Below are 21,842 nucleotides of genomic sequence, written 5' to 3'. Positions count from 1 at the left end.
GATCTCGGCTTCAAGTTGTAGATAAAGTTTTCATGTTTTGTCATTGCGTTAGTTTTTTTCTGGGTATTCTCTGAATAATTGAAGACTCAAAGACTCTAGTTGTTAAGATGTCAATGTTAATGCTCATTTGTCTGTACATGCCCCTCATTTGGCTGGTGACCAGTCCAGTAATTAACATACTATTTTAGTAATGACTTCAATGTAAGGCACAATATAATAGTTATTATGACTACTGATACAAAATTTGCGGTCGGAGCTCTATTGATGTAGCTTTTCGTTTTTCAATTGGAAATGTTCACTGCTTTTGAATCATTCAAATATTGTATGTCTTTTCAAAAGCATTGGTGAATTTGTTGAATGGGATTGGTTTCTTATGCTCCTAGACGCTTCTGTTTATGTCAGCCCAGTTCATAATAAAAGGCACATCGTTCTGCAGCCCGGGATGTCCCTTTGTGAGCTCTTGGTACAACAACATATAATAAGCTCTGCAGGCGAAAACACACTGAGGTCATCCGCTGTCAACCAACTCCAATAACCTGCTGTTCTGTGCTTCCCAGACTCGTTGGATGAGCTAGTGGAGCCCTGGTCGAGTGTGCAGCCAACTGTCCGTTTTTGGCTTTTTTAATGAAACCTGGCGAGTTCCCCTATTCCACCGTGACATAAGTGAAATAATATAGCAAAGGCGTGTCTGTCTGGAGGCCTATTTATTCAGCAACCGTCCCCTTTCATCCGCTCTGGTCTCGACTTTGACCCTGATATGACTTTGAAACCCAGAGCAGTGCAAATTTCACCTAATGTTTGCTCAAATTTCACCTCACTTTCATCAGCTTGTAACTGAGGATTTCTGTTTTACTGTCTGTATGTCACAGAGTTGATGGGGCTTGGGAGAGGGATTCAAAGGGGGAAGGGTGTCGAAGGGCATGCAGCATGATCGGTAGGCAGCTGAGATCTTGTCTTTGTCACTAAATATCAAGTAGACTGCTGGGATAACAAAGCGTGACAATGCAGGATAAAGTGTTCCAGAGGGGTGTTTATTCCACGTCTGCTCTTGTTCACCTGTTATCACTCTCGATCCCCTCTCTCTTCCTTACCCCCCGCACTCTTATCCAAGGTCTGATCCCTGTTCTTTGTTTTAATATCTGTCCCTCCACTGGGTCAATGTCAGAAGATGAAAACATTTTGAGAATACAAAGAAGACCAGTAACAGGTTTAATAATCAAATAACTTCATAACAAAATACAAAGTAAGAGAACCATAAAAAACACACAGACAATAACTCAGTTGTTATTGGCTCAACCTATTTAATCCCATTATATTTGAAAATAGAGAGCTGTTTTGTCTCTGAGGCAGAGTCAAGCATTTAGTGAGAACATAGCACAATCGCAGTACTTCAGATTCATCATTTATGGTTGTTTCTCGGTTAATTTACAATCCTGACACGCTTATTCAGAAAACAGGGCGGAAAGAAGTGCGGAAAGTGAAATCTTAATCATGATAAAAATCCTCATCCTAATAATTAAAAGTTGATGTGATCTTTAATTCATTAAGTAGATGACAAATTAGTAAGACATTATAAAGAATGTCTCTAGATATAATGGTGAACTCAACCATACGAACAATTAAATTTTTTCTGTTTTTAATTATTCCGTGGACTATTATTAACTGTGTGAAAAAGCATTTCTTTGGCAAAATCTGTTTATATTGTCAATCTTCAGATGAAAAGATTATATTTATTATTGGTTCTGGCACTGTAGTAGATCATAATGCATTGGCTCCACTCTTGATGGTGACTTTTCAGTATTCATCAAAACAAAATAAATGGAGCAGTGAATTGAGGAGCAGCCAAATGCTAAGAACATGAGTAATAAAAACATGTTTTATTGGTTATTCAGATATGAGAAGTGAATAGTACGTGGAGAAGAATGTTGAGATTCATTTCATACCCAAAAGTACTTTTTAGTATTAGGCCAAAAATGAACCGTAGGGGCATTTTAGACCAAGTTTTTTTGTGGACGGGCACAAAAATGTGCTTTAGAGAAGAAATGGATGCCAATAATAAGTGTGAGCTACTTGGACTCCTTTGCAACAATGAGCAGGGTGCCTTCCGTGTCCTTTAAGAGCCGATGGGACAGCAACACACTCTTTCTCTAAGTGGAAAACTGGGTTTTCTCAGTGAAAAGTTGGCTCGCATTTGGTATGGTCTAAGGAAGTACAATTTAATTAGAAGAACTTGAGCGGGGAGATTCAACCCAGATCTTTGATGCCTGAGTGTATTGTTGTGTGTTGATATCAATTTACAGTTGTGAGAAACTGCACTCCATCATACAAAGACTGATGATTCACACGAACATACCTAAATATTCGAAAGACCATGGTGTACTTTTTCTTTCTTTTTTTTCTCTTTAAAATTAGCCTGAACGCATTTGTTTACTTCAACCAGTGGCTGAACGCTAATCCTATGTTGAGCAAGACAATAAAAAGGCTTTTCTGGACAAGTGAGCTGTCTGGCTGCCCCTGGATCAAAAGCAAATACATTACCTCACCTTCAAGTTGGCAAGGAGCACACACAGAAGCCCAACCACCCACCCACACACACACACACAAACACACACACTTACAGACAAGCTCATATTGGCCAGTACAGGGCTTTTGCCTCAGAGGGGAATTAATTTGTTTCTTTTAAGGGGCAGAGACAACATGAGGAGCCTGTGGTGTTAAATAGAGATGATCATTGAGCTGTCCAAAAACATATGGAGATGGACCCTGAGAGACACGGGCAATGAAGATAAAGCTGTTCTCCAGCAGCCATGAGCACTAATGTAATAGGCTTGGCTAGACAGATAAACAACATAGCACCTCTGGTGAGTAGTCAACCCCCTTATAAATAAAAGTTAAGACGGATCCTCCTTGTTCTGACTCATTATAGATTGCCTCCCTCAACAGTCAGCCCCTCCCCCACTGCGTGCCATCAATCTCCCTAGCTCTCCATAAATGCCTGCAGCCGATAATTAATGATAGATTGGTGGTTAATGAAAGATTTAGGTGGCATAAAGGATGCTTGGCAATCTGCTGGCGTGTTTGAGGCTTTTGAGCTTTGATTGCCAATGGGCCATCAATTTTGCCCCTGAAGACACGTGAAGGTAATGGCCTGACAGTCAAAGCAACGACAGTTTTAGGTAAAGGTGAAGCAAATAAATGTGTGGGGAGGGGGGGGTCCTTGTGGTGGTCACCATTTGTCACACACAGCAGAAGGCATCGCAGAGAGTCCTCGTGACAATGTAGACAGCCGTTTAACCTCAGCCTACTCCCCCATCACGGCATGCAGAAGAAGGGCCAGCGAGATCACCTGGGAGGATTCGCTGTCCTCCTTACAGTTGAAAAAATAATAATTCCTACATAAAAAGGTTACTTTACAATAACACATCCCTCTTTCCAGTTTTCTCTCTGTCTACCCCTCCACAGCATTCAATTTATTTCCTTCAGTCCTTCAGACTCATGGTTCACTAGGTACAGTAGTACCCCCCACCCCCTTTCTACAACTGCTGGCTTATGAAGTTTCCATGGCAACTTGTCGCATCCACTCTTGTTTTATTCCAGCCTGTTGGGACCCCATAGGGTCTACGGCTTCAAGCTAAAACACCAGGAAGCTGAGTTTAGTGGGGGGAGAACAACCTGCGGCAGCAGTGAAGAGAGGGATTGCTGGAGAATTGCCCATTGCCCCCGCTCCATTTAACCTGCTATGAGGCAGTGGAGCTGAAGCACCACTATGCACCACTATCTTTTGTGTCAGTGAGTCTCCTTGAATCTGGCCATGCCAATATACATGCACAGGATGATTGAAAAGTAACTACCTATTTGAAAATACTGTTTTTGAAATATTGCTTCTCATTTTTGGGGGTGCATGCCATGATGTATGCAATCAAATCTATTTTTTTTGTTGATTTTCCTATTGATTATTTTGTTGTTGGCACAGAAGTGTAAAATAGAGGTAAGACTTGATTTGAATTATTTATTTATTTGGATTTTTCTGTATAGAAATTTTAGGAGAATTTAAAATTATGCCCAAAACATGTGATTTTATTATCTTAGGTATTATATCTCAGCTAGGTAAGTCTGTAATATGTGATCGAGATCCCTCACCAGGTCAAAGGTGTTCACTTATCTGAACCTTAATTTCCTGCCTTTCAAGGTAACAGATGTGGCATGACATAGAAGTACCGTATCCAGCTAACATACTTGAGCCGGAATATTGGCATGCTTGAGAAAATAATAAACAGTTTCAGATGCCATCAAAGCAAGAAATAACTACTTATCTTAATACACAGTAAAATAATGACCGGCTGCAATTACTGCTCAAAATATCCTAAGTGATGCAACACAACAAAGACCCAAAGAGCAGTTTCTTGCGATTCTGAACAGAATAAGCGGTAAATATGTAAAAATAATAATATTATTGGTATAAAGGGTAGTAATAAGGAGTTTATATTCACATGGTGCAAAGCAAAAACAATTTCATCTTCACTTGTCATAAAAATCTCAAATAGATAAAGTACAAACTGACTTTGAGCTCATTAGCATAAAGTTTCACTCTAATAAATCACAACTCTAACTTAATTTTTGCAAGCAGCTCACATTACCATTCAGGGAATGGAGGCGCCGTTCTTATGGCATGTAACATTAGAATAACTACTGCTGAGCTAATATGGATATCTGATATAAAATTGGATCCCAGTAGTTCATTTCATTACTTAATTATCAATTCAACTCTGCAGGACCTTCCAAAAGAGAACAGATTTAATCTGCTATAGTATAAATTGGTATTTCTAATTTGATTCCGCAATTTAAAAAATTGAAATGCATATTAAGTGGCCTTGACCAGTCATTTCTCTGGATGATGTTATTAATTACTCCAAGTTATCATAAAATTGCCATGCAATGTGCATAACCCCTCACTCTTACTTGCAGTTTTGTGTTTATAACATCAACAAAAGCTGCACACATCTGATTACGCTTGATATGATTCCTCCCACATAAAAAAAAAATGCATCGGATTTTAGTCATTTCATTGACACTTTCCCGTTAATGTGAATATGATCACCTTGTACTGCAATCAGTGCAGAATCCGAAGACTTCGGGTCAAGTTGAGGAGGGGATGAAATCGAGAGACGCCTTAAATGAAATATTATTGATGAAAACTGCTCACAGCACAAAATCAGTTCGGTGATTTATTGGGGAACATGGATAGATGTACGTATTAGCATGGGGAGGATTTGGCTCATGAAGAGACAAATTTATGAAATCACTTAATCTGTGGTTCGAAAGGATAATTAGGGACAATTAATATGCATCCTCCTAATTGTTTATCCCACTGCCAGCATAAACCAATTAAAACACAACCCATACCCATCAATTCATCCCCTTTTATGACAAGGGTATTATAAATGACCTCATCATTCATGGGAAAGTTGTTGGACAGAAATAAAAAGATGATAATGAGTGGGAGGGAGTAAAATGACAAAATGCACAAAACGCTTTTTGAATGGCGATTGTTTTAGCCAACATAAAACATTGCAGGGATCGGAGCTCTGCAAGCAAACCCTGATTTAAGACTGAATGCCATTGGGGGGCAGATAGTAGATCATGAATGGTTCCACTGTGTCTCAACCGAGAGCTATAGAACTGCACACACACATGCTGGCGTTCACTATACACACTGGCACCAACTACACACTCCTCTAGCCCAATCTTTTCATTACCTTGGTGTCACTATGGAAACCCTGCACACCATCACTCCCACAACTGTCCTCTCCTGAGAGATCCTCCAGGCTGTATGGGAAGGATATTGAAGCATGACTGAAAAGAATGGATTGGCTGCTGGAAAACCTTTAAAAGGACAAGTGTTTCATTCCTCCAGTTATCTGTCCACACCTGGGCGAAAAAGGTGCACACAACAGAACCCAAAAGGCGGGGATGTTTGCGCTCCACTTGCTTGCATGTACCTCAAAGAAAATTGGACATGATTAGTCGCGGTTTATCTGCAACCATGTGTAAACACCACATGCAATGCATTTGCCGCCTACTATCAGACCGGGGCACAAAAGGATCATTCTGTCAGCGCAGTGATCTCATCGCAGAGTAATCTCTTTCACTGTCAGTGCCACGACCTTGCTAGGACATTGGTCAATGGACATTTTCCATATTTTACCACCACATTTCTTCTATCTGTCACAAATGTTCAGCATTATGCTCTTCTTTTTTAAGGCATCTTCTCTATGCATGATTTATAACCTCACTCCTCCTGCACCAGATACGGAGTTCCATTCATCTGTTTGTCACCGTACTGTGAGGGGAGGTCCAGATGCACAGGTGATATTGCGTGGACGGGATAAGAGTAGGACGGAATGAGGAGTGACCGGCACTCTGTAAACTTCACGAGTGAAGCAAGTTTAAGATAGCAACATTAGAAAGAGACTCGGATAAAGAGGAGGAGCAAAAGGACAAATGGGGATGGGACATGACAGGGTGAACGACAGAAAAGGGAGGTAATGAGTCCCTCTTCCAATCTTGTGTTGTTGAGCATGGGTAGTAGCCGAGCACACATTCCATTAGGCAGTAAATATTGACTCAGCAGTGAACAACTGGTTTCTATTGCATAGCAAACAAAGCTATTGTGTGCCTGGCAGGCCTGAAAGGCCTCTGTTTGCACATCACGCTCAAAGCTGATAAGTAGGCAGTCTCATTCACTGCAGGGGTCTTATATGCACCCCCCACCCAGCCACACACGCACGCACACACTTTCTGAATTTTAGCCGTCTAACTCCCTCTGTGGGTTTAAACTTAGACCGACAACCTTGACTTTCAAGTTGTAAAATGTGTCACAAAAAGCGTCATGAGGGATTTTTTTCCTTCACACGCAAATGTTATGTTGCAATATCCACTGGCATAACAGTCAACAACCCCTTTTACGCAATATTACAATGTGGTTGTCCTTCACTGTAATCTACATACGGCACAGGGATTCTAGGGGGTAACTTAACGTCTCATCAATTTCCTGACTCTTGCCAATAATACAGTAACAATCCATGTTACCTTGACAAATGAGTGTCCCAATTTATGAGATTTAAAGCAATGAGCCATCACATGCTGCTGAAGTGGAGATAAAAGGAGAGCATCAGTGAGAGCTGCACTTAGAATTTAGTACCGAGCTAAAGATTTTCTTAGGGTTGTTTGAGAGTGATGTTTGTCTGATTAGCTGAAATTGTTGTTTTGTTACCGGCTCTTTTACACCCTCATATGTATCCAAATGATCATTTTCATTGTGAAACATACTCCTAGAATTGCTCATTAAACGGGACAACAGTCAGAGATCTTTAGAAGTTGACAATCATCCACTCTAGGGTTAAACATCAAGCTCTCTTTGTAATGAAATATTCCACTAATGCTTTATAACAGTCATGAATATAAAACAATAATTAATCCGTACTAGATTGTTGCTTCAATGATGCATTGAGGAAACTGTGCCCACCCCAATGAGCAACAGCAATATTTACCTTGATGACAGTGCGGAGGGTGGGGACTGTTTACCTGCCGATTACATTCAGTGTTTGTGTTTCGACCTCTGAACCCAGGAAGTGCTTATCATACCTGCACTGTAAAATGTGTCCACACCCAGTAATGCACGTGTAATGCATTGCATCCTTTCCAGTATTGCCTTATACAGACTGAGTCAGGTGTGGTTGTGTAACATTGGGCAAGAGCTTCGTTTGAATGGTGTCATTGTATAGTCTGAAATATTGTACGTACAGAAAAGAGTGAAGTGTACACAGTGTACAGAGCCAGACAGCGTGAGACAGTGTTAGTAAGCAAGCTGTTGCTTCATTAAGGAGTGTCTGTGGTTTGCACCACTGATGATCTAGGCTTGATGACAGATTTTATCTTTTTGTTTGAGATTGTGTGAGGTATATCCAGTGTGAAAGCCAATTTTGGTTTAAAAAAAACCAAAATAATTTTGAAACAATGAGAAGGGAAATCAATCAAAGACCTTGCAAAAACATCTGAAGAAGAAATTAAACTCCGATGTGCGTAGGAACGTTGATGCTGAAAGGGTCGTTCAAGGCCAAAGCGAGTTGACGACAGAATAATTTAATAATTTTAAGAGCTGTAAAGAAAGGCTTGAAGGTTTGGAAAAAAATGACTTCGAAAAATCCTGACTTTTCAATAGAAGAATGTTGACATCCAATGGAATTAAGTGATTTTTCTTTGCAAACATTTGTTTATTTCTGGAATGTTTAGCCTTGAAAAGCACCTAACCTTGCCTTCTGTTAATAGTGTACAGTATAGCTCCTTTTCAGATGAAGCTGTTACCATGACAACCAAATAGCGGTGGTTTCTCACAGCTGATGGGTTTTTCACGGAAAAGTCCACAAGAGTAGCTCATAGAGAACAAAAAAAGTTGCTATATGTTTACATATAATGTCAGATGAAAGTGTTGTTTGTTGTATTTTTGGATAACATCCTATCATACTTAAAAAAGTATCCTGCTATTGAAAAAAAACATAATTGTAATTATTGGATATGACTTACTCCAAGTGCCTCAATTGTTTAATAACCAGAAGCAATAGAGACATTTGGATTTAATATGTGGAACTTATAACATTTTACTTTTGGGATTGTTGAATTTCTAACGATGTATGACTTATACATGTCACATGGGTCTATTTTCTTTCAAACATATAAAGTTTTTAATTGAGATCCAAAATGAAGCAGTGAATTCAATCAGGACAAACTGAAAAAAAAATCCCCTTGGTGAAATGACTTCTTCCCATTATAACACTGATGAGTTGTAAAACTAGATATTATAGCTATAACCTCACTGGGTAATAGCACACTTTAATAACTGCTTAAATTACTGAAAGACAATGCAACGCAACATTAAGCACATGTGTGCTTTCCGTTATGATTGGCATAATGTGCAGATGGTGTGGTACCCAAATTCTTTAAACGTGACTCTATATTTTAAAGCAAAACTTCAAAAGTAACAGAACAAAAAACACACACAGCACACGGTTTGGAAAAAAAGTGTTCTTTTGCCAAAGTGGCACCTGCCACCCACCATGCTTATGTGTGGTAAACTGTAGGTTTAGGTGGTGTCATGTGATAATCATATTGCTTTTGTCACCGTGTGATGTTCCAACAGATGTTTAGAAAGGAAGTACCCGGGAAGGCACAGTGCTGTTTATCACAATCTGCAGCCAGTCCTGTAATATCAGCTAAAGATTGAAGACTTTAATACTGCTCCTCCGCAGCAAAGAAAAACGGCAGTAAAAATGAAAGGCAACCCATCAAAGCACAATATGTCCGGGCGACAGCTTTGCAGGAGGCTCCCCCTCTCATCCCCTCATCTCGTCCCCCCCTCGATGTCTTACTCCTTTCTCTTCTCATATCCCCATCCATTTCCCCTTTCATCCCATCTATAGCTTTCATAGTACTCGTAGCTCGAGCTGGTGACCGGCTGCTAGTGAACTTGTGTTGAAGTCCCACTGATAGATAAGGCAGCTTCATTGTGACCTTTAAATTGCATGGGTGCCATTTGGCAATAATGAGCTAAGGAGCCCTTCCAAATCAAATATTTGATTAAAAGTGCCCCTGATTTAAAGCAGTCCAAGGTCTAGTCATTTTAGGTATAGGTTTTAAGGACCTTGGACGCCAGAGACAAGAGCGGCAGGATATCCTCATGAATTGTCTCGCTTTTGTTTCTCTCTTGCTGCGTCTAAATGTGAGGTTATAGTGTGCAGCTGGGAGAGAGAAAACCAAAATGAAAGCAGAGGCGCATCATTTGAATAATGTTTCTGTCAGCTTCTTCACTACCACACCCCACTCTTCTCGATGCTTCTTCACTCTCCCCTCAGTTCATCTTCCTGTCCCCCTGGGAGGAATCTGCCACAATTTTCTGCAACACACAGCATGTACTTCATGCACAATCCAACACTAAATGGTATGCACACCATCCGGGAGACCAAATTTTACTGGGTTGGATTTCAAAGTGTGCATTGATTGAATTCCCTGCTGTTTTCTTACTCCAAAATAGTGTCCCAACATACTGCCTATTGTACAGGATTCTTTTTTTTTTCAAAGGCCATCTTTGGCTAAGACGTCTCACATGTTGATCCCATTCTGCACTACTGCAATCAGAGGACAAAGTTTGTAGCCCAAGGCATGGTTTGGCAAACGTCTGTTTTTCCTATTAGAGGCTGTTTTCGCTCATCTGAAATGTTAACTCCTCATTTTTTCGTCATTATAGAAAGCGCATTTTCCTAGGTATCAACCACAGGGGCTTATGCAATTTTATGTTACGTATATTGACATCCAGAGAATCTCATTTTCATTAACTCATTGATTTTAGTACTTTGCAAGATGTTATATGTCGTAAAATAGAAAATTACATGCAAGCCCTTCAGAAAGAAGTGTACTTTAATGCATTCTTTTATGCCTACGTATTAGCTTAACGAGTAATATTAAAAAGGTGTAAGATGAGAAGAAAAATAATGGGAAATATATAATATAAGAGTATGGCTGGAAAAATCCCTTGTGGAAAATAAACAATATCGTCTCATAAACTGGAACAAAATGCAAGACGCAAAAAATACGACTGACCAATCTGCTCCAAAGCATCTCTTATTACCTTTTGGCAACAGGCATTAGCTTGCACAACAAATTCACAAAGGAAATTTACCACATCACCAGTCAATCAAAACGTATACTCAACAAATAATTCATTAAACACAAGCAAGAAGTTAATAATGTGCAAGGTTAAAGACGAAAGGTTTTAGCATATTTTCCTTTATCTCCAGTTGCCAAAGTGTTCCTTTGTAGATTGCTTTGGTCTCTATTAACCAAATGAAAAAAAAGATAATTTAGTTTTCAGTACAAGAATATGTTTCATCGTGAAAATAGGAGATTGTTTCTATCACACCTGCGTGTTCAACAATATTTTTTTTCATGCCAAACTAAAAAAAACGTATAAGGATACACGTATTTTCTATAATAGCTGGTGATAGACTTAACAGCAATTTATTAGTGCTTCTTCTTAGCGTTGCTGTAATGACAGCTACAATACAGCAACTATTACTAAGATACTTTTCTTTCCTCAGAAAGGAAAAATTCATAAAAGTTCCCAGGTGAGAAATTGAATTGTCTGAGGCATCGTCAGAAGATTTCAATTTCTATTGGAGGAAAAGGAGCACCGTCTGCTTTATGTCCTTTTTATTGTCTCATTTCAATGACATGGATAAATGTCTGAAACAGTGTTATCCACTGTATCTAGCTGCCTGTCCTCCCTTCCTCCCTCCCTTGTCTCACTCTCGCTTCTTTCTTGATGGATGAATGAATGGATGAATGAATGGATGAATAGATAGCCATACAGATGTTTATGCCAAGTGTTTGTCTTGGTTTACCATCTTCATGAGGACTGAGAGCTGTTTACTTTGTCATTATATTATAATGTTGCCAAATTCCTTATACGCCAAGAGAATTTCTGTCTTATTTTTTGTCATCGATGTATTAAATTTCTTTTCAGATTATAACAAACTGAAATCACACGTGGGAAATAAGTGTCTTATTTCTTGTTATCATTTCCGAATTCTGGCAGGTTTCTAAAAAAACAATAAAAATAACAATCATAAACAACATATTTTAACATAAACATCTGGGGAAATCAATTTAGGAAACATTTATACCCGATAAATATTGGCTCTGTCTGAACAAAACTGAGCTATAAAGACACACATTCATCACTCCATTTATGTTAAGTTATTGTCATTGGACAAAGACAGGTAGTGAGTGACATTATCAATTAACACCATGCAGTACGGTGAAATTAATAAATAAAGAAAATCTTGTTTGCAGATATACTATTGTGAAGTATAAAAGTTTCAATCAATCATAAAGCATAAATGGGAACATATAGCACTTAGGTCAAGTACCTGTTTTGAATTAAGCTAAAAATGCCTGCGTACAAGTCCAAACTAATTAACGTACAAGCGTACTTCATCAAGAATGAAGATGTCGAGTAATAAATAGTATCATTCATTTTGGTATGTTCATTCCATGGCCATGGCGTTGCATGAGAACAGTCAAGTTGAGTGTCCCACTGCATGTCTAACCTGGGGCCACTAGTTTAACAAGGCTCTGTAAGTACTATGTGGAGAATCTGTAAAGTGCCTCTCACGTTAACGACGTCAGCTATGGCCACTGGTTCAAGCACTGTTGAGAGGTGAAAGCTACCCTTGTATTCCGAGACTGGAATAGCAAGTTACATATTCAAACCAATTTCATAAAAATGATTCTCTTCATGCCTTGGCAAATTACTAGTCCATCCCAGCCCCCTTGGTAGATTCCTTCTAAAGTGTAGCTCATTAATGGCTGAGAGCCGTGACACATCAACCTGTGTCGTTTACACTTGTGCTGTTTGGAGCATGCTGTGAAAAAAAACCGGCAAGTGCCCAACAGAGAATAGACTGCTCAGATCCCTCCTACTGTTCAACACAGATCTCTTAGGTTTTAGTGTTTTTATGATGTAACTAGCTTGGCAGCTGCTTGTGTCCTCCAAGTAAAAGACATAGCGTAAGCCCTAACATTTGGTGACCGGAATGCTGATTATTTGAAATCTTTCATGTGCTCTGCTTGCCCACCCCCCAACCTCCGTGCACTCTATTTTCCTTTACCCCCCGTTCTCGTTGCTTCAGCCTACGTGCAGTGTAAGTCAGGAATCACAGAATAATGAGTATCTCATCCTCCTGTGGTGAGCAGTGCAGAGAGCGCAGCAACCCCGGGCTTCTTTTGATATGTATTCTGTTTAAATGAGCCATCCTACCTATTGGTGGGTTTCCTTGAGAAGGTCACACTCTCATTAAAATCTATCAACGCAAGAAGTTTTAAGATCACTCTCCCCCAGTTTGCGCACACTGAAAACCAATTTCTGTCCAAAGTCCAAATCTGCCAACAAAAAAAAACGAGTCTGCAAGATCAAAGACGAGGAATGGTTTCCCATCTATCACTAATTTTGCTGAGATGGAATTAGGTGCCATTGCTGCCACATGAGCTGCATTGCTATTTAACAAAATTGATTTGATTAAATTGAACCTTGGAAATGCGAGATCAAAATCTGATATTTGGGCCTGAAGCCATATCCTACAGAGCATGTGACTAAACTCTTTCAGCGTGTTGTCATTCATAGCAGCAGAGATCGAATTAGGTAGGAAAAAAAATGTGTAACATGCAGGCTACCGTATCCAAAATATGAAAATTATTATTATTATTCAAACACTCTTGCCCAACCTGAAGATATAAGATTATAAATTACTTGACATGTTCAAACTTAACTTTTTACATCCTACGATGGTGCTTGTTTCACAATTAACAACTGCGGGGATTATCAATAAAATATAGTTCCTTTATTTTTGTAAACTCTGTGATCAGTTTATATTCTACTATCGGCCATCTTCATCAATTTACTGCCACAAGGCCAAAGACAGACCAATGTCCATTTGCTGCATCACCATCCAATTTGACATGAATTATTCATCGCACAAAATCCACGTACATGATCACAACGGCAACGTGCCTCCATTTGAGCAAATCGAGGCAAAAGAAGAGCTACTTGGCTGAGCAATTCTATACTGAGTGTGCTCAGAAAAAGCCATAACAGTTCAAGCAAGTGAATTGCCAGATGGCTGAGAGCTGTGCGACTTCAGTGTGTAGAAACAAACACTCCCACACAACTCTACTGTATCTCAGCTGACAAGCAGAAAGTCTGAAACCACTGTGACATCACAATACATTAAAAAATATATAAAGCATTTTTTTAAATAGTCAGATGAATCATATTAGATCCAACTGAACGTCATAATAAACCTTGAGAAAAAGTGTTCTGGGTGAACAGAAAGGCAGGCAAGGAATTGGAAGACGCAGAAAATAGGAGAAAAAAACAGTGTTGGGGGAAGGACTGATTTGATTAAAACGTAGAGGCATAATCGTGCACAGCATTGTTTACATGTTTACAGTCTGCTTGAACTTTCTGGACTTATGCTGGATGCTGCTGAGGATGAACGGAATTAGAATGACTCCACAATTAAATAACTGCTTTCCGTGATGACTGACATCATCCCAAATTCCCATAACAACTGCAGTAGCTGTTCATTTAATCATTTATGAGCCATGCACCTGCCGTTTGTTAGATACGAAGAATGATGGTGTATGCATGCAAGGACAGAAATAAAGGCATTTAAAAACAATGTACTACTGTGAACTGGTTTGAGGCTTTGAAGCTGTTTACAGTATTTTAACAACCTTAACTCTAAAAAACGGTAAGGCTCCTCTTATTTTACATTGGTGTACGAACAGGATTGACCAGTAGGTGTATGTTCAGGTGGTTGCATTACTCCTCCCTACAAGAAGCATGAAAATATTTGCAGCAATTCCAGCAGTGATGAATGAGGCCGTTTCGTTGAGATTCCAAAATAAAGGCGTGAAATAACATGGGTGTGTTAGGAACTCTATGTGAATGAATTGTTTTGGCAGGAGTCCAGAGTGTTCCTCCGGCTGAGCCAGTTAAAACACAGATAGCCGCAAAAGTCATTGTTATGTCGGGTTCCGCCCCTGAGCTGGGATTTGTTGCATCGAGTACAAAAGCAAGGAAATCAAATAGTAACACAAACTGCATTGGGAGAGAATATTCCATCCTGTAGGGATGGGGTAATGTGACAGCAGGGTTATTTGGGGTTGAGGAGACATCCTTGGGGAGAGGTGAAACTTAACAAAGGCCTTCACATGCTCAGACAAGCACAGAAAGTGCAGCTGAACATTTAGTAATAAACACTCCCGTCATCCACCAACAGTATTTACCACTGTGGCCTTACTAGCCACAATTTGTTTCTGCTACTTGGCTGCTGCTATTCAAGGGCTACCTTGAATAAAGGATCACTTATATTATTATCTGCCTTCATTTTGCACATATAAATTCAGTTTGACTGCTTAACATTTTGCATGATTTCTGAACTAAAATATATTTTGTGCTTGCATGTAAAAACAAAATGCTAGATCATACAAGTGAGTCATCTTTCTGGCTATTCCAATAACAAACACTGAGTCCATAGATAAATGTTATGAATCATTTCAAATCCTTTTCTTTTTGTTTCCGTTTTATCACTTTCCCAATCTTTTCCAATACAGCTCTGTATCGGGTTTAATGTTTTTTGTCGGTTTGTTTTTTAGTGTGTTTGCATGCAGGTAGTCTATTCATCCATTTTATGTCCCATTTGTCCTTATTGAGGATGCGTAAACTAAGGCATATTCTAGATGACCAAAGAGGTGTGGAGCACCCCGGAGTGGTTGCCAACCATTCCTAAGAGAGGGTTTCCACTCTTTATTTACATCAATAAATAATCATTATAAATGTTCAAGGAGATATACTTTTATAATTTGTAATATTTTAAAGTCTTAGGAAAATATTATACCTTTGCAAGGAAAATGTTCAATGTAGCCAATTGATGTGCTAAACTAACCTGCCTAGCAACTGGTTTGTACCCAACAGACACGTCAAGACTATGTTTATCTGTTCTTACAATCCTTTCCAAGAAAGTAGATACCCATCCAGAAATGTCAACCATTGCTTCAAATGAAGTATTGTTCTGCACAAATTCCCATGCGGAGAATCTAACCCGCAATTCCAAATATATAGTATATGCCTGAAGAGGCATTTTTCTCGTCAACAGAAGGGTTTTATCACTTGGCATCATCCTTTGCAGTAGCTGTTCCTCAACTAACCCTCCAGATATAATTCTGCCCTTCATCTACTGAGTCTAAGCACCAACCCAGATTACATAGCCACAGAGGATTCCCTGCAGGCTGCCTGCTCCTCTACCACATCTCCTGGACATAAATAAGGATGCTGCAGGAGAGAGGGAACAGACGTCCACTGTGCTTAGCTTTGTGAGCTCGCATGGGCCGTGGATCTTGGTAATCTCGCGCGTCACGACTGCGGTAAGAATAGCTTCAGAGCCGAGATGGAGTCGTGAATCGAGAGAGTTGAATGTGTGGTCTAATCACCATGGCACCTTGGGACAATCGCTTTGTCTGCTGTCTTTACAGAATTGACTAGAAGGGAACACTACACTACTTTTTGGTTCTTAGGAAACTGTTTCTAACTTAATAGTGCTATTTAATTAGCACTCAGCATTTTTTGGTATAAATTCAGACTTTTTGGCCTAGGATTGACAGCCGATTTGTCCAACACATCCCCGCCTTTTCCCCTCAATCAACTGGGATAGACTCTAGCTTCTTTGTTGCCATGAACAGAAATAATGGGATAGGAAATGGATGGGTACTTGACAGTTTCAAAGAAATAAATGCAATTACACCAAGTGCTACATTAATGTGAAATAATTATTATGAATTATATATAGAAACAACCAATCAACTGATCTTTATAGTGTTTTGATTTCAACCTGTTAAACACAACTTCGGTACTTTTCAGTACAATGGAATACTAGTCAAATATAATCTTCATAGCATAGATCATGAATGTTTCAGTGAAGAGCGAGCATGGTATTGTATGACAGAGCCATGCTTTTCTAGCCATTTAGGCTTACAAATTTTGACCGTGACTTGGAGTCATATTGCAGAAGTCTTGAAATAACACTCTGCATCTCTTCAGCACACAGTGAGCGGAAAGCGCCGTTATATTTAGGGTTATACATTTTGCAAAACCCTCTAAAATATGAACGCATTTTTTTCTTCTTTTAGGTATTTTACAGTCAAACAAATCATTTGAACGATGAACGCGAAAGCATCAGTCTAAATAATCCTCCTTCACTTCAGAAGGACTGATTTGCATTCTTCAGGAGGTATTTTTATTTTTCAAGATGCGCCGATTTCTGCCTTTGCATGTTGCAGCAGCGTGCTGACAATACTCTGGTGAATCCCCACCCCCCTCTCCCTTAGATAACTGCCTTTAGCAGAAGATATCCTGTCGGCACCTGGCACCCAGGGGAAGGAAGGCCCTATTCCCTGCCTTATACACACACCCACACACAAACAGCTCCCCTCCAAGCGTGGGCGTGGACGCTATGAGAACATGTATCTGTACCTACATGCATTTGCCTGCTCTTGCACAACTGCGTTGCATGCCTGTGTGTTTATGTGTGTCTCGTGTACTGTTGCTGCAGCAGCAGCAGCAGCATTATTGTGTGCCTGTGCACTGGTGTTGTCTGTCAATCTCCCCCTGGTCTCAGCCTGCTCCGTCTGCTTATACCGAGACAGCGTGGGCACACTCGCACAAGCTCGGAGCAGCCCTGATCCCAGGCTGATAGAGACAGAGTCTTGCTGAAGTTGAGAGAACAGCCTCGGGTTGTCTGTAGACCACAGGGAATATGCCCCCGAGTCACACACCAACACACATACGCACAAATAGAGTAGAAGCCAAAAACTGTGATAAATCCTCTCCACTAACAGTGACATTCAGCTCTGTGGCTGTCGACCCGAAAGTCTGGAAGTCTGACTTCAGCTGTCATCTGAACCATTACCAACTTAAACTCTCCATTTGTTGACTTTTGTATTCATTTAGCCACCGCCATCTATACATGTGTCTTTTAGCATTTCTTTGTCCAGCGGCTAAGTTGCCGTTCTTTTTTGTTCATTGGTGCCATCAATCTTGCATCCTGAAAACCAATGCATCAGCAGTGTAATTTTGTAATCAGCACGGCAAGGAATACAAATCAGATCGGCAGCAAGGCTGTAATGCATGTAATCCATCAGAATGAAAGTGTTACAGACAACTGATAAACATGCATTTTTTTAGGTGATTAAATGACTGAATAACAGATTGATCACTGTGAATGCTCAGAGTTTCCTTCTTCCTTTTAGCGTGAATCATGTTGATGGACTGGACGTGCAGATAGACAAGGCCGCAGACTAATCAATTGTATTATATTCACAATCAATTTGAATATTAAGGGAGTTTAAAAAGAGCAGCAGCAGGGTTCATAGTCATTAGAAGGCATTTATGACCAATAAATTTCATTTATTATGTGAAAGTATTTTATTGCTCTGTGTCTGCCATGATTTGAATTGTCTTAGTAAAAGCTTTTTTGATTATACAATTAACTTAGTTTGTAAAAATGTCAGACCTAAACCAATATTGTTACTCGAAGTTGGCCGCCTGCTCCATTACCATTGAGTAAGGACTTCTAGTGTAATAAGCTACAACGTACTCACCAAATGAAATGCACAAAGCTGTGTTTATCAAACGGAAAATGGGTAAGACCATAGAAAAGAATTGAAAAGTTGAACTCTAACCATCACAAACAAATCATTTGCAAAGACAAGACCATTCATTTTTCAGTTACAAAGGCTCTAGATTCAAGATTTGGCTGCACTTTCTTGTGTGTCATTCGCACGCATGTTTCCCTTCACACAGTTCAGCTTCCTCCCACAATCCAAAAACAATGAAGACTCTAAATTGTCCATAACTCCAGGGTGTATCCTGCCTCTCGCCCAAGGTTAGAGACCAGGCACTATAGAAAATAGATTCATGCGTGATGAAGTAGTAAGCATCTCAACTTAAAAGAGCACTAATTATGTATAATCGAGTGTCCTGACCCTCAAGCAGTTCTTAAACATCAAACCAAGAACTCGACTTGGCATTAAAAGAATACAGTATGAAAACACACCCTGTCAAAGTGCCAAACAGAGCTGGAGTCAGGGCTCCCAAAGTCATTCACTATGGCACACCTTCTTAAAGAAATATTTTGACACACAAATAATACAGCAACATTAGCCTCAGTACATGTTAAAAAACAAAATAATTCCCTCATGTTTTTTATTATGCTTTCTTGTATTTACTCCATCAAGGAAAATGCATTTGATATGAGCAACAAGCTTGTACATTATACTGCATGTCACAATTAATGGCAATATATGTACTGCTATTCCGGATTTGATGTATTAAGTTGAGCTAATTACCGTTATTAATTATTTAAAATATAATATAAAATATGATAATATTTAAAATGATTAGATATTTTGAATATGTACATTTGAAAAACCATAATGAATGCTTTAAGCCTAACAGATCCATGGATCTCTCTGACCTGGCTACTTAAATGAAGAAAGATGGTATATGTAATACCAATGCTTAATAATTCATTTAAGACATTGTCGCCACTTTGTGTAATTTTCTATAACTGGTGGCTTCTCATGGAGCGTTTCAGCGAGTGTCCTGCACATGACCCAGACAATAAAGCAACATTTTCTTGTTGTTGTGGCTAGATAATTAGAAACTGTTGGGAAAAAAAACTAGAAATATGTACACTTAATGGATAAACAGAATAACAGCTTTTAATGTTGCAATAAAAACACAGCTCTAATATTTGCTTTAATTTCCTCACATTGGCCGGAAAATACAACTTATTAGTCTTCATAGCTGAAATGTCATTCCTACTTCTTCCTTTTGCTGGTGAAATGCCAGTGGGAGGGGGCATGCATTGCTGCAAAGTTTGGCAGTTTAAGTCCAATAACTGCGGAAAGTGGGGAGTTTTGAAAGCACCTGCCAAAGTAATCATCGATTCATTGCTAACGATTAGCTATCCCCTCACTTCCTGCAGATGTATGACGGTCATAGGGCCGAGAGAATAAGATCACTTATTGCTCTTTCATTGCAAGTAGCACTTATTCTTAGCTCTACATAACCGGAGGGAGTTCCAGCCGAAGATGTAGCGGCTGACATTGTTTCCCCAGTAGTCAAAGTATTGGACCTGTGCAGCTTGGCCCGGCTGTGGCTATCTCAATGAAAGATTAATGAGGCTCTTCAGGTAGATACAAAGCTAAGTGTCTTGTTTATTAATGTGCTGTGATTGAATCCATTAGTTGTCTTGTGCAAACTAATCGTCGTATAATGTGTGTTGTCATTTCAAGCTAACTGCTCATAATGTATTCCTCCCCCATCTTTGAAAATGCTGTTATTTTCTAATAGACTGATAGAAATAATGTTGTGTCAGGAATAAGGATCCCCCTTCCGCCACCCCACCCGGCCAACTGAACTGTAAGCATGTTTCACATTCACATTGATTGCTGAATGGGCTTTTTGCTCTTCTCTTATGTGCATGCTTATAGGGATTCGGTGCCTAGTGCAGTAGACTTGGGTGAATCGAGTCACGACAAAGCCATACCTGTCATATTTAATTCTTCCAACTGGAGTGCCATTTAGCATGAAAGGGTGAGGAGTTTGGAAAAGAAATGGGGTCAAATCCCTCCTGGAATATTAGTGAGACAAGCTTCTCCTTTGGTGTGACATCCAAAAAAAATGCATCAGCACCAAGGCAACTCCAGGGACAATGATTATTGACTCGTAATAGCAGATCTAACGGTAATTGAAAAAAAATAGCATTGGAGAACCACAACAGCATCATTATCAAACTGGCAGAGATCCAGCTTGCCATCTTTGGGGATCAATTTCATCAAAGCATATCATATCTCTTTTTTTCTCTCCAAGTGAGAAGCAGAGTTGGTGATCTCAAGGTGTAGAGACACTTTGAAGTGCAAAAGAGCCAGCGATGGAAGATTCAGAGTGCTGCTTTCTCTCTCTCAGAGAGACTATGGCCGCCAGTAAGCACAGCCAAGCTGAACAAATTGAAAAGAAGTTTTAGCAAGACATGCCAAAGTTCAATGGAGATGGTGGAAAATCAAATTTGTCGAAATAGCTGTCAGCATCAATCTGAATCCTAGAGTTGCAATTTGCCATTGTTTGCAAATATACTGTTCGAGGCCAAACTGTGTGACATAGACAGAACCCTTAAGGTTGAACGCAAAGTTGAGTGAAGAAGTTCTTACAGTATGTTAGAGAATGAGTGAAATGCATGCTAAATTGGTGTATACAACATGTTCTCACAAAGGTAAATAAATGTCAGCCTGAGTATTGTTCGTTTGCTACAGTCATCACCTCGGCACAGTTGTATTTGTCGAATCTCGGCGACATATTCGTCAGCTTATTATGCAGACAGACGCGGCCGTCGCGTTCTATAAATAAAAATCTTTGGCTTACTCAGGTTCAAGTCAACGTCAAGGCGCCTGCCAATCATATGGGAACGCTAGTTCACAAAGGACGGCACAACAAATATTGTATATGGAGAGAAAGTGGGATAGAGATTGTGTGTCAGTGCACTCCTTCGTGCCACCCAATGTACCATATCATTTGCTTCAACAAAAGCTGTTTAGATCTTTGTGTGGATGGTCGTTTGAGGACCGTTTACTGAAGCTTGAGTGAGGATTATGGACTTTAAGGGGGAAAAGTGGGTGGTGTGGGGTGGTGATTGGGTTATGATTGTAAACAACTCTCTTGGGGGCAATGCTAACACAAAAGATTTAATAGACAGTTAATAGAGCCTAACAAATGTGACCGCTAACCTTTGATAGTATTTAAACTGTGACGCTACATAGTTGTTTTCATTCGTCCCAAAGTTGAAAGACAAACTGGGCAAAACTAACTAAACCACATGTATTTTGGTCTGGACCAAATAAAATGAACTATGGACTTCCCTGTTGTGAATACGCCTTTAGAGTTGTGTTTCTGTATTCATTTCACGACATTAGTCAATTCATCAGAAAAAGGTTTGTCTTGTTTTCCAAGATGCTCCACGCCATACCAATATACCACTTCAAAAAAGCCTATTGAAAAGTACTATGGTACTCTACGGAAAATATATTTCAATGCAATTAGACCATCAAGGACGACTGGAATTCGATGCTCAGTGACATATCCAACGTAAAGAAAAGTCATAAATTCCAGAGAC

At 39.6% G+C, this 21,842-nt stretch overlaps 1 long non-coding RNA gene across 1 annotated transcript in view; it reads right to left on the bottom strand.

Annotated features, from left to right (window-relative positions):
* The window catches only part of LOC144092064 (uncharacterized), a 65,657-nt gene that overhangs the window by 28,698 nt on the left and 15,117 nt on the right, over positions 1-21,842 (bottom strand). The gene's annotated exons all lie outside the window — the stretch shown is intronic.

The sequence above is a fragment of the Stigmatopora argus genome, chromosome 17 (genome assembly GCF_051989625.1).
Source record: "Stigmatopora argus isolate UIUO_Sarg chromosome 17, RoL_Sarg_1.0, whole genome shotgun sequence".
In the NCBI taxonomy this organism is placed as follows: Eukaryota; Metazoa; Chordata; class Actinopteri; order Syngnathiformes; family Syngnathidae; genus Stigmatopora; species Stigmatopora argus.
This window is presented reverse-complemented; position numbering and strand designations above follow the sequence as displayed.